General features: G+C 37.5%; 1 protein-coding gene across 13 annotated transcripts in view; it reads right to left on the minus strand.

Annotated features, from left to right (window-relative positions):
- Nucleotides 1–14,871, minus strand: part of LRRC4C (leucine rich repeat containing 4C) — a 551,925-nt gene that overhangs the window by 275,832 nt on the left and 261,222 nt on the right. For 10 of the 13 annotated variants that reach the window (XM_068945542.1, XM_068945539.1, XM_068945538.1 and 7 more), the window contains 2 exons: nt 11,874–12,034; nt 11,203–11,309 (listed from right to left, as the gene is read on the minus strand). The exons of 1 other annotated variant lie outside the window; for it this stretch is intronic. The gene's annotated coding sequence lies outside the window, so the exon portion shown is untranslated. Of the gene's footprint in view, nt 1–11,202; nt 11,427–11,873; nt 12,035–14,871 lie in introns of all 13 variants that reach the window. 2 more of the 13 variants (XM_068945534.1, XM_009682821.2) reach the window with 2 other exon arrangements.

The raw sequence follows: 14,871 nt of genomic DNA on the forward strand, positions 1-14,871 counted from the left end.
AATCTGTTTCAGACCTTTATCTTTTACCTTGTAACAGCTTTCTCTCCCGCTGCCTATTGTCTAATGGCTCCTGTTTAAAATGTATCATTGTGTTGAGATGCTGAGGTGGAGAACAGAATACAAAAATTAAAATACTGCTGTAGTAAATGTGCTCCTCACTAGTTCATTTAAGAGAATGAATTGTTTCTCAGAATTCTTTTTCCAGATGATTGTTTACTAGTACATAGGACAAATATGACAGTAGAAATTGAGCAGAATTTTGGTTATCCAGGAACATTTCTTGATCCAAACCAATAGCACTTGTTCCAGGGGTTTCAAAAATCATCCTCGTGGATTTAGGTTCCAAAATTTATCCATTTCGATACCAGAGTCCTTCTTAATTCTGGGCCCACATCTTTGGTATGACTCTGAGCAAGAGTCCTATTAAGATCTGCCAGTGGAGGGAGACGGTCAATTTTCCTGGCAGAGGCAACCAGGACAGTGTTTGTTTGCAGAAGGCACAGAATACACTACCGTGAGAAATCAGCTGCAGCTTACCGCTATGGCTATGCAATATAGAGATTTTACACTTTTGGTTTCTATGCTCTGCTATTCTCTTGACATTAGGATTTCAACATTAGATTATTATATTTATACAGTAATATAAAGTAATTAGATGTTCAAAGAAAACATACAGGGAAAAGTTCTGCAAAGTTTATAGAAGTTTGCTTCCAGTAAGCAACTTAGTTTCCTCTGAGTGGATGAAAAGTTGAACTTTTCAGGAGAGTGGAAAAAAACGTCATCCTCTAGGCTTTTGCTTGTCAGAGGAAAGCCTGGAAATATACAGTGTCATAGCTCATTGATGTCAACACTGTAGTTACTGTCACTGAAACACTATCAACACAAAAAAACCCACAAAATTAACAAATAAATACATGAATACATCCTAGTTTTTCTTGATTGGTATATATTTATCTTAAAAAAGCATTTTTATCCCTATGGACTTCTATGCTGGTAAACAAAAGGGGGGGTAAGATGATCTGACATAATGTTGCAAAGTAAAACAGCATAGCAGTACAGAAAGAAAATATTCAGTTTTCTTTAGGACTTCTGTTCGTCAACCTGAGAGCCCTACCACCCCCATGCTGTTAGTGACACGCAGTCGCTCTATAAAAATCTTATTAGGAAAGTCCTTTGAGACTACTTTCTTAAAATTTGCATTAGCATAGATGTGCTTGCAAACGCTTTCAAATATATTATTTTTCTTTTATTTAAACGACTATTAATTACATGTAAATGATAGGTTTACTAATCATTTTGTAGAAAACAGCTTGAAAAAAGCATCAATCTCAAGCCATTAGTAATCCTGACAGCTCCTATTGTTTCAGTACATATTTTATCTGGTTTTATCTTTAAAGCACTAGTTCCTAGAATGAATATATTTCATAAAAACTTAATTTTCACTTTTTTTCAGTGACCAGATTCTAATGCTATATTTATAGAAAATCATTTTAAAACAATTGAAAATACTATTTAACTATAATTTGATGGTTCAGAAACCATTATCAAAAGAAGAGATTTAAAAAACAGAATTTTTAAGATGTGATTCATGATTTTTGAATGCTTGGAATGGTGGAAGTGTTCAATTGTGTTAATCAAGCTGAACACAGTGGATGACTAGCTTCAATATACTCAAAATCTAAAAACAGTATAAAGATGACATGTTATCTTATTCCTCAGAAATGAGTTCTTTGTTGAAGCAGTTTGACACAGCTTTCTCTGACATATTTAATTACTGAAATATTTTGCTACTATATCCCTAGAACTCACGGTGTTTTTTGCATAAGTTCTCCCAAAGAATATAGTTTATCATAGCTTCATATTTAGTAGTGAGTTAGCTCTTATTCCTCTGAGTAAGCTTCACCAAATTGACTCAAACAGAATGCTCACAGTTGCCAATGTTTGCAGCATTGCAACAAATTGGCTGTACTGAAAAGAGTTGAGAACAATGCAACTGTTGTGAACAAAGCTACTTTGAATTATGATGGATTAGTTTGATAAACTGGCTGAAAAGATATAATTAAGATAGCTTTTATAATGACAGCACATATACTTACAGAATATCAAGATCTATATTAGCGAAGCTTTGCTGAAGAAAGTACTAAGTGCATTGGTATCACTTCCATTTAAGTGGAATTAAATAAGAGTCTTCTTATTTAAAAATGTATCAACTTAACAGATGCATTTCTACCTTGATGCTAGAGTTCTTTCCACAGACCCACTACATACAAAGAAGAAGGATGGACCCATGCTTGAGGTCCTGTCATGAAATTCCTTCACATCTGTACTCTGGTTTGGACTTCTCTTGCAACCTTAGGCAAGTAACTTCTTCTCATGGGGCTTCAGTTTCCTGTCAGTAAATGTCAGTGAAATCCTGGCCAGGTCAAAAATGTACCCTGACTTCAGCAACAATTTCACTTTTTCTGGAGGGCTATCAATACACACAGTTGTTCAATATATATACCCTAAATATGCAATTAGATTTTTAAGAAGTCTAAAAAGCTAGAAATTAAAACAAAATGAACTTGCAGACAGTTAACTGTCTATTCCAGCTCTGCCTCAGTTATTTTTCAACAAAATAGACTCAACATTTACCTACGTTATCTTTTAATCACAAGGACAAATTCACGTACATCTAGGGCACACACTACATGCTCCAACCTGACATAGGAAGGAAAATCATTAAAAAATGTCAGCATCTTCACCAATAAGAAGTCCATTTCTCCAGATAGTTTTGCTCTCAGTGTTTAATTTTAATTACCATGAATCCAAACATCAGCTTTTCAATCAAAATTTGCAACTTTGACATTTCAAATTTATGTTCATTTTTCAATAGAGTATGGACATGACTGGGTCAAGCACACAGTCCAAAGTGTTCTAACAGCCATGAGAAAGGGTGGTGGACAGAGTCAAAATCTAGAAAATCTCATCTCTGATTTTTCATCAGAGAAATATCATTGACAATAATCAGTCTCTAAAGAATTATCATCCCAACTTCGTGACAATACCTCTGCCATCTGCTTCTTCCATTTTTAGGAGCTGTGAGTGCCCTCAGTGGGAAATCGCTTTTCTTTGTCTGACAAAATTGTTTCATCTCCTTTGTGTGTCCCTTTATGTCTCCTCTTTCTTTTACTACTAATTTATGGTCTATGTCCTTCTTGGGCAGCACCAGCCTCATTAAAAATGACTCCTGTTGCTTTGGCTGAGTGTGACTTCAATGTGAAAAGCATCATCTGTGTGCACTGGTTGACCTGAAATTTATTCTTTAACTCCAGCCCAACCAGCTGTCAGATTTGTATCAAAAAGTAGGTACATTATAAGACAGGACAGGTTTACCTGCACTACTTCATTAGATGTGTTCTAATAAAAACATGACCTACTGTCGCTCTTCCCACCTGCAAGCATTATAACTAAAGTCTCTGTAACAGCATAGTAAGTTATTTTTGTTCTCTCACCATTTTAAAATGCTGAATTCAATTCTGCAGGAATTGGAGGAGTAAAAAATGAAAAGATTAACCTTCACATTTATGAAAAATTAGTATTTTTCTTGTGAACAAAGCTAGTTACATTTAAGTATTTAAATCTTTTTTTTTTTTTTAAAGAATCAGCTATTTTAGAAGTTATGGGTGAGCGCGTTGTCTTTTGATTCTAGTCAATAAGAACATTTGTTGCAGCACTGAGAATCAACACACTTTGTTTGCTCACATGTGGGTATTCGAGGTTCTCATTATCAAATTTTGCTGGATTTTCACAAGTTCTAAATATCCTTCTTACTTATAGTAATATTCATGTAATAAAACATTGATTTACACAGACAGTGATGGTTTTAGGACTGAATCTATGCAACTGATCTACTTGGTTTGATGCTGACAAAACCAACTGACAACCAACTGACAAAACGGGGGGAAAAAAAAATCTAAGTGACTATGCATTTCACTGAAATGGAAAAAAACCCACTTTCATTTTGTTTTAGAGTGTTTCTACTTCTGAAAATAAATATCAGTGAATAAAAATAAGAAAATATTTCAAAATGAAATATTGAAAAAATCAAAAGCTGCGATTTTGAAAATGACAAAAGAAATAAAACTTCTAAAAATAGATTTCGTTTACCAAAATCCAACACAATTTGATAAATCCCTAAAATGCCATTTTAGGAGAATAATCACACACAAAAAAAAGTGAATGGTCAATTCCAAAGAAGCTTAACATTAAGTATCTATATGCTGTCTCAAAATTAAGAATTTGTGCTTTTATTGTTGATATTAAGGTGACCTAGATTATGCATATGAGAATTTCCAAACAGAGGAAAACATTTCATGCCCCAAAGCACAGGAACATAATGCTAAATACATTTAATCACAAGCCTAAGATAGTGAAGTACAATTGTATACATGTATACTCATTATACTTTGTGTTTCTGTGTTTTTTCTACAGACTACCTGTCAGAGAGCTGAAACAAATATTAAAGTCTCTATTATATCTATCCAATAACCAGCAGCTTCCTTTCCAGAGAGGCGTTAGTTTTACTTTTATGGTAGTGCTAGTCAAGCAGATTAAATTCACTTGGGGGGGGGGGGTGGTTCAGAGTATCAGGGCTTGAACTTCCTCTTATTCACTTACTGGCATACTGCATGAATGACGCTGATGAGAGAAAGTCAACTAAAAGAGACAAGGACATGTTACAAAAAGCCTGCAGGCAGGTTGGTACATGTACTCTGAGCAGGTTCCAGGAAACACATACATGTGTCATCGTGCAAAGTTATTTCAAATGAAGTGATGGAAGAGAGTGTGTGGAGCAGAGTTCACGGTGGTAGTCAATGCGCTACTTTAAGAGTTCTCAGTAACTGAAATAGCATAGAATGGCTGGACTGTATGCCTCAACTCTTGCCTGAAAAAGAATCATTACTCTTTCATCACATTTCTGAGCAGGAAATCTAATGTTATCAACATGTATATGGATAGCACAGAATATTCACTACTATGGTTAAATAATTCAGATTGAATTGCAGTCTTCTCAGAAAGGACTGATCTGAAAAGACTAGCAAAAAGGGAATATAGTGGATCAGAAACTGAATCCAAGTCAAAATCATCAAGTCTTAATGAAACAGTAATTATCATACCACGACATACAGACTAGAAATTGTCTGCAAGACAAAGTTACACATTTACTCTACTCAGCTCTAGTACTAAGGCTTCACCTTTTTACTCTCTGAAAGCAGTACAAGAAACTCAGCATTTGTTACTGCATTTTCTCTTAGATTTGATTTCATCTTTGGGTTTACTTAGTACAATGCAATAATCCACACTTATGACAAATGGGAGAAGCATTAAAAGAAGCCTTTGTAACAACATCCAGTGAGATATGCATGAGATGTGACTGACTATCTTTTCCTGCTATCTTTGCCATTCTCCATGTCTCAGGAAAAAATTCGTACTTGTATTATTGCACATATCCCTGCTAAGTATTTGACTGCATTACAATGAAAGGAAATAAACACAGTTCCTTCTACAAGTAATGAATACATTAATACCTGTATAGTAATTAAGAGCAATAATTACTTCTCACATGTAGACAGGGTGAAAACCATCCCTATTAAAGAGAAAGTTCAGGTCCTATGTAACATCCGGGTGCAAACATGCTTCTAGCACAGAATAACGCTTTACCCAGGGTAAACGTAACACAGCAAAACCAGCACCAATCTCAAAAGGCTCACAGTCTGAGAGCCATGTATCACACTAAGTTGTGTGCAGCAAAACACACAGTAAGAAAACCCACAGTCAAGGGATAGCAGAATCTACTATAGCAAACAAAGATGCCAGTTCAGACCCTGAGTGATTCAATCATTTTTAGAATACTGAGGGGAAAGGTTATGTGCAATTCACATTTGCATTTCAGTTTATTCTATGGAAGTCTGGACATCAACATATATTCAGGAGACAACAGGGAACAGGATTGACTGTAAAATCAAAATAAAATTTGAATCCAAAGATAACCTTCAGCAAAGTTAATGAATGTTGTAATAATCGCTGGTACAGGCCTTTTCCTTGGTAAAACGTATGGTGTTAACAGCATCACAGGGCAAAGTATGCACAGATAACATTACCTGCAGAGAGCGGGGAATTCTATTTTTTTACTGAGCTGCATCCTGCACAAGTGATCTCTTGCAAAGAAAAATCTGTGATCTTTGCAAGTAACTGCAGTTAGGATTCTAAGTAAATGAAAATGTCAGAGGTCTTACTTGCAATCGTCTGTCTTTTCATTCATCACCCTTTTGAACATTAGGTTGTCAGTTACAGGCCCTTGAAGAATTTCAATTGCTGTTTAGAGACTATGATTTGTTGCTAGGGCCCATCCTTCATCCTCAAGGTTTTCTGCAGTGTGATGAGTAAAGATGCACTAGTGCAGTAACTACAAAACAGGTATTATTTAGAGCAACCTTGGAAATTCACACACTTGCGTTCCATAATAAGACGACACGGGTAGAGAAGTAGTCTCCTCTTCTTCAGCTATTTGTAAACTCCAAGAGATGCTCACCTTTTTATCTCTTTAATTAGATTAGCCTTAGGAAGAAACATTTATTTTCCCTACTGTGCGTTCTATTGCATGCTTAGCAAAGCTTTAGGATTAAATCTCCCTCACATGGATTTTCTGGCCAACAGGTTATCAGCCAATAGGTCAAAATGACACAATTATGTTACAAAACTGATAGATCACTGAAAGAAAGAAAGAATAGCAAATAGTTTAGCTTGCAAAACCTTCTGGCCAATCATTAGCATTCTTTGCACTATTAGTTCCAGAAAATAGGCTGTAGGCCTAGTACTGTATCATTACAGTAACACTGAACAGTTGAGCAGTGTTGAACAATGTTAAAATCTTTCTGTAAAGCAAATAATTCCAGCTATATTTAAAGACAGAGCACAAAAGGTACCGGATGATCCTCCATGACAATTCCTATCTCCTAGGAAGAGTCTGTGACAGAAGTTGATTGTTTTCTATCAAATGTATACCATAAATGAAAGTGAGACTTACCCGTTGCTTTTAATAGCACACACATCATCTTCTGTCACAGAATCTATGAAAATATCTAAGTATATTTCCATTAGACTTGCAAACCACTCTTTCCTGAACACTTACACTACCGCAGAGAAACATTAGAATAAAACCGATAAATGTAGCATGTCCTATAACGTCTTTCAGTATCCATGCCAACGCACTCTCATTTGTAACTGAAAATTAAGTATTGCAAAGAGGGCCTCTTCAGTTGCCGTGAAAAGTGTGCATGTCTGTGCCCACTACAGTCATGTTCATGGGCTGTTTTTTTTTTTCCCAAGGTATTCTCAGAGGAGCAAAAGCTGTTTTTCTCTTACTGTGGATAAAGAAAGATGCAGTAACATTTTCAGCACATAGCAAGAAGAGTGATATTGATTCTTTATGTTATTATTGACTATTTTGTCTCTAGAAATAGATATTTTTCCTCAAATAAGTAAAGCACATTTTCCAAACTTTTCAATGTGCTAGTTTTTACTGTAGCTTCCCCTTTGCTCCTCATTTTGCCCAAGCCTTTCATTTTTAACTTTGAGTATTGCTATTTACCTTTTTTGGTGGATAATAACACATGTATATCGGGGGCCATTAAAGGCAACATCTTCATACGTTATGAAACATCAGTTGCATAACCTCCTACTGTCATGTTTCTAAGAAGAAAATATTCTAGGAATAGCAACAAAACCTTGAACTGTTCTTTTCCATCTCTGAGCTAGCCTCCACAGAGCACACACTGCCTCTAAACGAGACAGTGAAAACTACTAGTGTTCTGTTCTTGACAATTTTCACCATTGACAAATATAAGAAAGATAAGACGCAACACAGCAGAGGTGTCCAAATCCTAGTGCTAAAGACAAGTTGGACTGTGATAAAAGGGAGATCAGGAACTATTAAAAGATATAAAAAAAGAGAGATGTCTAAAAGGGTATTAGCAAAAATGTTGGAAAAGCTTTATGAGAGTATAAATTATTATAGAGAAAAACAACTGTAAAGTAACTCTAAAATAGGATTCTCATCATTTTATTATCATAGTCCACATCTTGGCAAAAAAAAAACAAAATAAAATTAAAAAAAAAAATCTGGGCATTATCTCTCCTTGACCCTACAATTCTGCCTGTTAGCCATCACAGGAAACCTCAGAAGTAGCTATTTCCATTTTTTGCAGAGGAAAGAGAGGATTAGGAAATAATGCCATCTCTTTAAGTTTTCAATATATAATTCAGTAACTACAAAGGAGGAGGAGATAACAGCTCATAACTAGATGATTTGCAAACAACAAGAACCAGACCAACAAAATGGCATGGTACTTTTGCCTTATATTTTATATATCCCAGGTTAGAAGGGACTCTTTACTGCAAATTCTCTCTCTCTCTTCACATGTTCGTGTAGATCAAAAAATCAAAATTTTCTGATTATGTACTGGTTAAGAGTGCTATACTCCTGCTTGAAATTCGTGGCTAAGAGCTGATTATTTGTCTAAAATTTCCTCCTTGTCCAAGAATTGGAACCATATCAATTTCTCTGTAAATCTCTCCTGCACTGAAATTCTGAGGCAGGATGTGTCCCAGATAGTGCTTCTCAACATGCTTTGGCAATTAATAATATTGATTTCATGAAGATTTGTTTTCATAAGTATACTACAGCTGTGCTGTCTAATTAGCTCTTAATTTTCTGTTGAACTGTGCGTCAGTAAACACACCTTTAAGTAAATAAATAAATACTCATATGCTTACACAATAGTGCGCAGACTCACAAGTTATCATTGTCAGAGATTTTCTGTGCTACTGTACGTTAACTGCTTCGAGATCCTTAAGCATTGAGAGGAAGAAGAAAAGGAAAAGAGAAAAGAGGAAGAAGCACAGAATCAAATGTAAGACTCAACATGACAGAGCAGTAAGGTGAATTTGGTTTTGGCAGAGACAGAAATGGAACCTCCAACTTTTCAACTACCATTTCTGCAACTTACCAACTAGCCTTAACTTTACTAGGCATTAAAGTTCTGCTAGTAGGAGTTCAGTATCTTATCATCTTTTTTCTAATTTTCTTCCATTAGGCAAACCAAAGACAATAAGATCAGAAAAAAATTTACACAGATGATTATAAACCAGCTAAAATGGAGAAATTAGATCAAGTAAGGCCTCATCCTGCCTCCTGAATTTTCTCATCAACATGATTCTCAACATTTTATTGTCACAGTCCACATTAAAAAAAAAAAAAAAGAAAAAAAATCTGGGCGTTGCCTCTCCCTGAAGTCAGCAATACCCTGCCATTCTACCTCATGGGTGTCATAGGAAATGTGTCACAATACAGCCTTCTTCATGTTGTTCTTCATTTACGTTTGCTTCAACTGAAAATCCTGAAGAGAAGATGCACTTGAGGATTTTGTAAGAGCTGCAAGTTTGCCCATCTAATTTTGCAGATTCAGTAAAGCTGAATGGGTTTTTATTGTATAGGATTTACGCAACTGAAACCCAACACTTTAGAGCTGTTTCCATCACTAACTCACAGTGTGAAGTGTTTATAGCTTGGTTCAGCAGTAGGCAGAATAATCACACAAATGTTTTTGCAAGGAACGTGAGGAGGGGTATATTATTCAAAGCACTTAGGGACATCATCAGCTTCTTCACAAACAGGGTGATTCAACAGAATGAGCGGCATGTATTCGATTCGCATCTCTAGCGTTTCCTTTGAGGAAGTAGCTGAGATGGCATTTTCTGTCAGAGATGTTTTATTGGAAGTGATAAGCAAAGGAGGTGTTAGGCCATTTGGAAGGTACTGAAAGCAATATAGCACATTCAGTCAAAGAAGAAAAACTTGACCCTTCAGTGACCCTACTGTTTATTCCAGTCGATGCAATAACGTTTGCCACATTTCACCTGCTAAACCATCAGACAGAGCAACAAAAAGAACAGATTTTCTTAATGTCATTCAGATGATTGGTCTGTCTTGTAATTCCTTTTGACACTACAGACAACAGATTAAACAGTAGGAAATGACACAGCAGCCAAATTTCAAACACCTGCTGCCCATTTCAGCTGGGTTGTTGAACCCCTCCACATCACACATCTGTCATGCCCAAAGAACCACTGCTGGTGTTTCCATTTCACGTGATACACTGCAATGTTTTTCTTCCATTAAAGAAAAAATTCTTCACCAAAAAAAAAAGACCATCAGATCCACACTCACGCAGGACTTTTAGGGTGCATGTGCAAATAGATCTCAGATTCCATCTCTCTGAAAACACGACCTCCCAAGGAAAATCTACATTAGTTACTAGCAATATAAAGGCTTATAATATGCACCTAAGCAGTGCTAACTACTAAAGATAAAACAGTTATCATGTACGTACCATCTCATTCAGAAGGAAACAGTGAGAAAACACTTACATTATTGCTATGTTTTGCACAGTAGCTAATCTGTGGTTAAAATAAGGCTACGTCTATAAGCATGCTTAGAAAAATAACTGTCAGACAGTATAAATTAGCTAAGCTCTAAAGGGAACGGCAATCATTGAGCATAACAAAGGGAGAACAATAATCAATACAAAGGTCATGACAGCCTAGCGAATCTAGAGAAAAAAATTTAATTGAAAGGCTGTCTTCACAATGTTTTCTCATACATATCGCAAGATCCATGACAGAAATGGAAGAATTTTTTTTTAAATTGTAATAGAGTCATACAAGATAGGGGAGAGACCTTTAATAAGCCACATAGCCTATCTCTACATTTCCTTCCACTATCCGATGTTTAAAATATAACTTGCATCTCTAAGTCATATTCTGTAATTCATTCACATTCAGAATCCCTCTTGGCAGGCTTGCCAGACATCTCATGCGAAATAGTATTTTGTACATTTCAGCTTGAAACCACATGACCCATATTTTATGTCTTTTTCCATATTTCTTGCACATTTTTTAATAGGGTAGTTAGAAAATGAGGCTGAACTGTGAAAAATTCTGTTGTCACTTTCTTTATCCCCAACCCTGTTTTGCATAAACTTCTCAGTCTTCACAGACTTAGAGCTCTCATCTGAACATTAGAAGAAAAGAGAAAGAACATTGATTGGAGCAGACTGTAAAGATCAGTGGAGATGATTAGGGAAAAAAAAAAAAACCTACCAGATTTAAAACTTTTCCCTATGGGACACTTTCCACCTTCTTGTCCTTCCACACAGTCCAAGGCTTTCTGTTCACCTTTGCTTACTGGATATTTCCTTCAGTCACCCCTAGAACCATAAACATGATTGCTACTAAGATGCCAAAGTAGTCTCTAAAAAGTAGTAGTGACGGAGTAGGAGGCAGTAGGATTTCCATTGCTTCAATCTCAAATCCTGTGTCCTATACTAAAAGCATAAAGGAAATATGAGACAAGGTGATAGTTTGCATGCAATTGCATAGAGGAAGCAAAAATTTAAAGATACCAAAGAAAAAGGCAAAGATTTATTCATTTTTTGTGCAGGATGGTTTGAGTCTGAAATATGGGAAATTTCTTATATTTTGGGTTAAAAATCATAGAAAATTGGTGGAGAGAGAGAAAAAATTACCTTTTTTAGTATTTTTAATCTGCCGAGCTGCCTGTTAGGAAAATTACTGCCATCATAGAATACATAAAGGAAAGGTGCAATGCTATTTTAGCTCTAAATTATTGACTCTAAATAGACAAATTGTACCTGTGTGCTTCTCTTTACCTTCTTAAGTTGTCACTTTCACTTTTAACATGGATACCACGGTGTGTGGATTCAAAGCTTCCATAACTCCATTCATAATGCATTTCAATAGAGTGTGCTCACCTTAAAAAGAAATCGTCTTCGCCAATTTCTGTCATTCCTGATGGCTAATCTGGAAGATCTTCACTCAGATTCAAGGAAGAATGGGAACCTTTGAACTTGTCTGCAGAATGGAGGATCTTTGAAATTTGGAGGCATAGCAGCAGATGACTGTTCCTAGAACCCTGCAGAAAATGGATTTAAGTGATCTATGAGCACTAAGCTCCGCAAAGAAAAAAACTAGTGCCTCAAGCCTGCAAATAGATATGTTCATAACTATGCATTTGAGCAGCTCTACTAAAACCAATGGGCCTACTTCTAAATATAAAAGTTAAGGATGAAGAAACATTTGCAATGCAGAGGATGATAACTTGTAAGGATGCTCCTATGGCTTCAGCACGTGGGGGTGTGCGGGGGCGTGTTTTAGTTAAATGTCTACTGACAAGGAAACATAGCAAAAACATTTCTATATGCTTTTAGAAATGTGCTTTTCATCATCACTAACTATTTTCAAATAAAACAAATGCTATAGACTAAATTAAATGACAACAGAGTAGTATAAAGATTACCTCCAGGGGATGCTGCACAAGAAAAGCCTATTACAGGAGAGAGAGCGTTTATCCCTGTACAAGGCAGGTAGTGCAAACGATCTAATTTGGTATGAATTGGCTGTCTGCAACTATTTGCTTTCCTAGGCTGACATGCTAAAACACAGATGTTCTAAGAAGATATTTTGTGTCCAATATCATCTGTAGTTTTAAAACTCAGCCATACAGGCTTTTAGTCACTGTTGAATTTTTCACTGCTATGTGAGCAGTCTATTTCTTTCACCGTTATGTGTATGTGTCACAGACAACAGTTTAAATTTGAAGAGTTTTTACTTCATTTAACGGACTGCCGGTTAACACCAATATATCTAATCACCAACTCAGACGCTGAGGAAAAAAAAAACACACACAAATGACAAAACAAACACTTAAGCAAACATCTTTCCCCTCCCTTCCTCAAGCTCAACCTAAGTCAAACACCTGTCTTCCCCACTCCCTAGCCTCAGCTTGCCCCTGCCTTCGCCGCAGGTTACTAAGTCCACCCCAACTCCTCCGGTGAGACGATGGGCGACTCGGGACGTGGTCACATGCCCAATGGCTCCTTTCAAATGCTCTCAGCTTCTTCCCGGTTTCTTCGACCACACTTTGCTTCTCGCTCTTCTTTTTGCTGCTGCTCTTTGCTGCGTTAGGTTTTGCCACAGCTCTGGTTTTTAGTATGTCTCCCCTGGCGGGGGCAGCGGTCCCTCGAGGGTGCCCACGGGGCAGCTCCTTCCCAGAGCATGTCTGCAGACATGAGCCTCCCCCCTCCATCCCCAACTGCCTATTTCTTTCTTAAATAGGCTGCGTGCTCCTGGTGCTGGCTGCAGTTTTGGGGGGGGGGGGGGGGGAGCGGGCTGTTCCCATCCGTTAGGGAGCTGGCTGGAACCGGCTGTGCCCGGCCCAGGGCGGATCGCAGCCCCCTCCACACAGGGCACCTGCAGCTCGTCCCTTGTGCCCCTCGTCATGTCCCAGCCAGGGTCTCCACTTCAAAACACCGCCTTCCCAAGCTGCCTATGGCCAGCACAGCCACGACCTCGGTTTCCTGTTCTTTTAAGGCTGCCAAGGCCGACAGCGCTGCTTTCTGACAGTTAGGTCCACCGCCCTCTCCTCACAACAGGTGTCACTCTGGCTCCATTTGTGCCGCCAGTGAACTAGGCCCAAGATCCACGAGTTAAACCCAACTTTAGGAGGCTGACATTGAGAAGTTTTTTTCTATTTTAATGGTTGCCAAGCCTGCAACAGGAATCCCCACACACACGTCTGCAACGTTTACATATAACAGCAAGAGAAAGCCCGAGCTCCGTCCCGCCTCGCTGACGCACTTGCTGCCGGTGCCAGGAGACCGCGGAGGAGCTACCGTGGCCACGATCCTCAAACTGCTTCGCCCAAAAAACATCTCAACGTATTGTTGTGGGATTTACTGAAATAAGTGCAGAATAGATTTCTACCAGCAAAAGTAGACTGGTGACACAAAGTCACTTTTCAGAGCTAGAGGGAACCCACGTCCTCGTGGCTTAATAAGAAGTTTGAGCAAATCCAATACAATCTCGTGCTAGTCTACACTATCGCAAAGCAAAATGGGTTGTTGCCAGTTTAGAACTGAATCTGGATTCAAATTTACACCAAAAAAAGATTCTTCTGCCCTTCAAAACTATTCAGATGTTGCAGGTTGTAACTTGGAAAAAACACTGCGTAGCTAGATGTTTCCAGGACACACACTAAAAATGTACATTGAGTACTGATGTGTGCATTTCATAATCATAAATGTACGTATGTAATCACAAATCAGTGAAGATGCAAGTGGGCTTTATAGCTACCAATGTCTTTGCTTCATGGTACTAACCTCTGGGGCTCCACTTCTCAGGGTTTTAAAAATAGACTCAGGGAAGAGGGGACCCGTCTACAATTCATGCACATGGTTTTTTTTGTGCTTGTCAGGAGATTCTGAAATGGCTTTTGCTGTCTGAAATAACAGCTAGAAATGTACTTGACATTTGACTTATTTCTTCAGTATTTGTAACCTTGATGCAAATGTTTCATCTCGGATTATCTTGCCCTGGGATGCAGTTCATGAAAAATTTATCTTCCAAGTTGCGTTCAATATTTGGAGATTGTACCACCTGGAATCTATTTATTCAAACACACCTGGTGCTGTCTCTCTTTTTAGCCTGTGATACAACTTAGCCATGCAACTACTATGAATCATAATTTCTGGGCTGTACAGAGAAGCCTGTTTATTTCTCTCTCAATATATTAGACACTAAATATTGTAGAAAATGTCTGAAAATTTGTGGATACCGTGAGCTCCGAGTGCAATTCTACTGAAGATTCTCAACTAAGCTGAGAACCAACTTGAACAGGACTTTTATTTTATTTTCTATTTTTCCTACCCTCCCCCTACACTTTTTTTTTTTTTTTTTTAATACTGGTGAAAT

This window comes from Struthio camelus, chromosome 5, assembly GCF_040807025.1.
Source record: "Struthio camelus isolate bStrCam1 chromosome 5, bStrCam1.hap1, whole genome shotgun sequence".
In the NCBI taxonomy this organism is placed as follows: domain Eukaryota; kingdom Metazoa; phylum Chordata; class Aves; order Struthioniformes; family Struthionidae; genus Struthio; species Struthio camelus.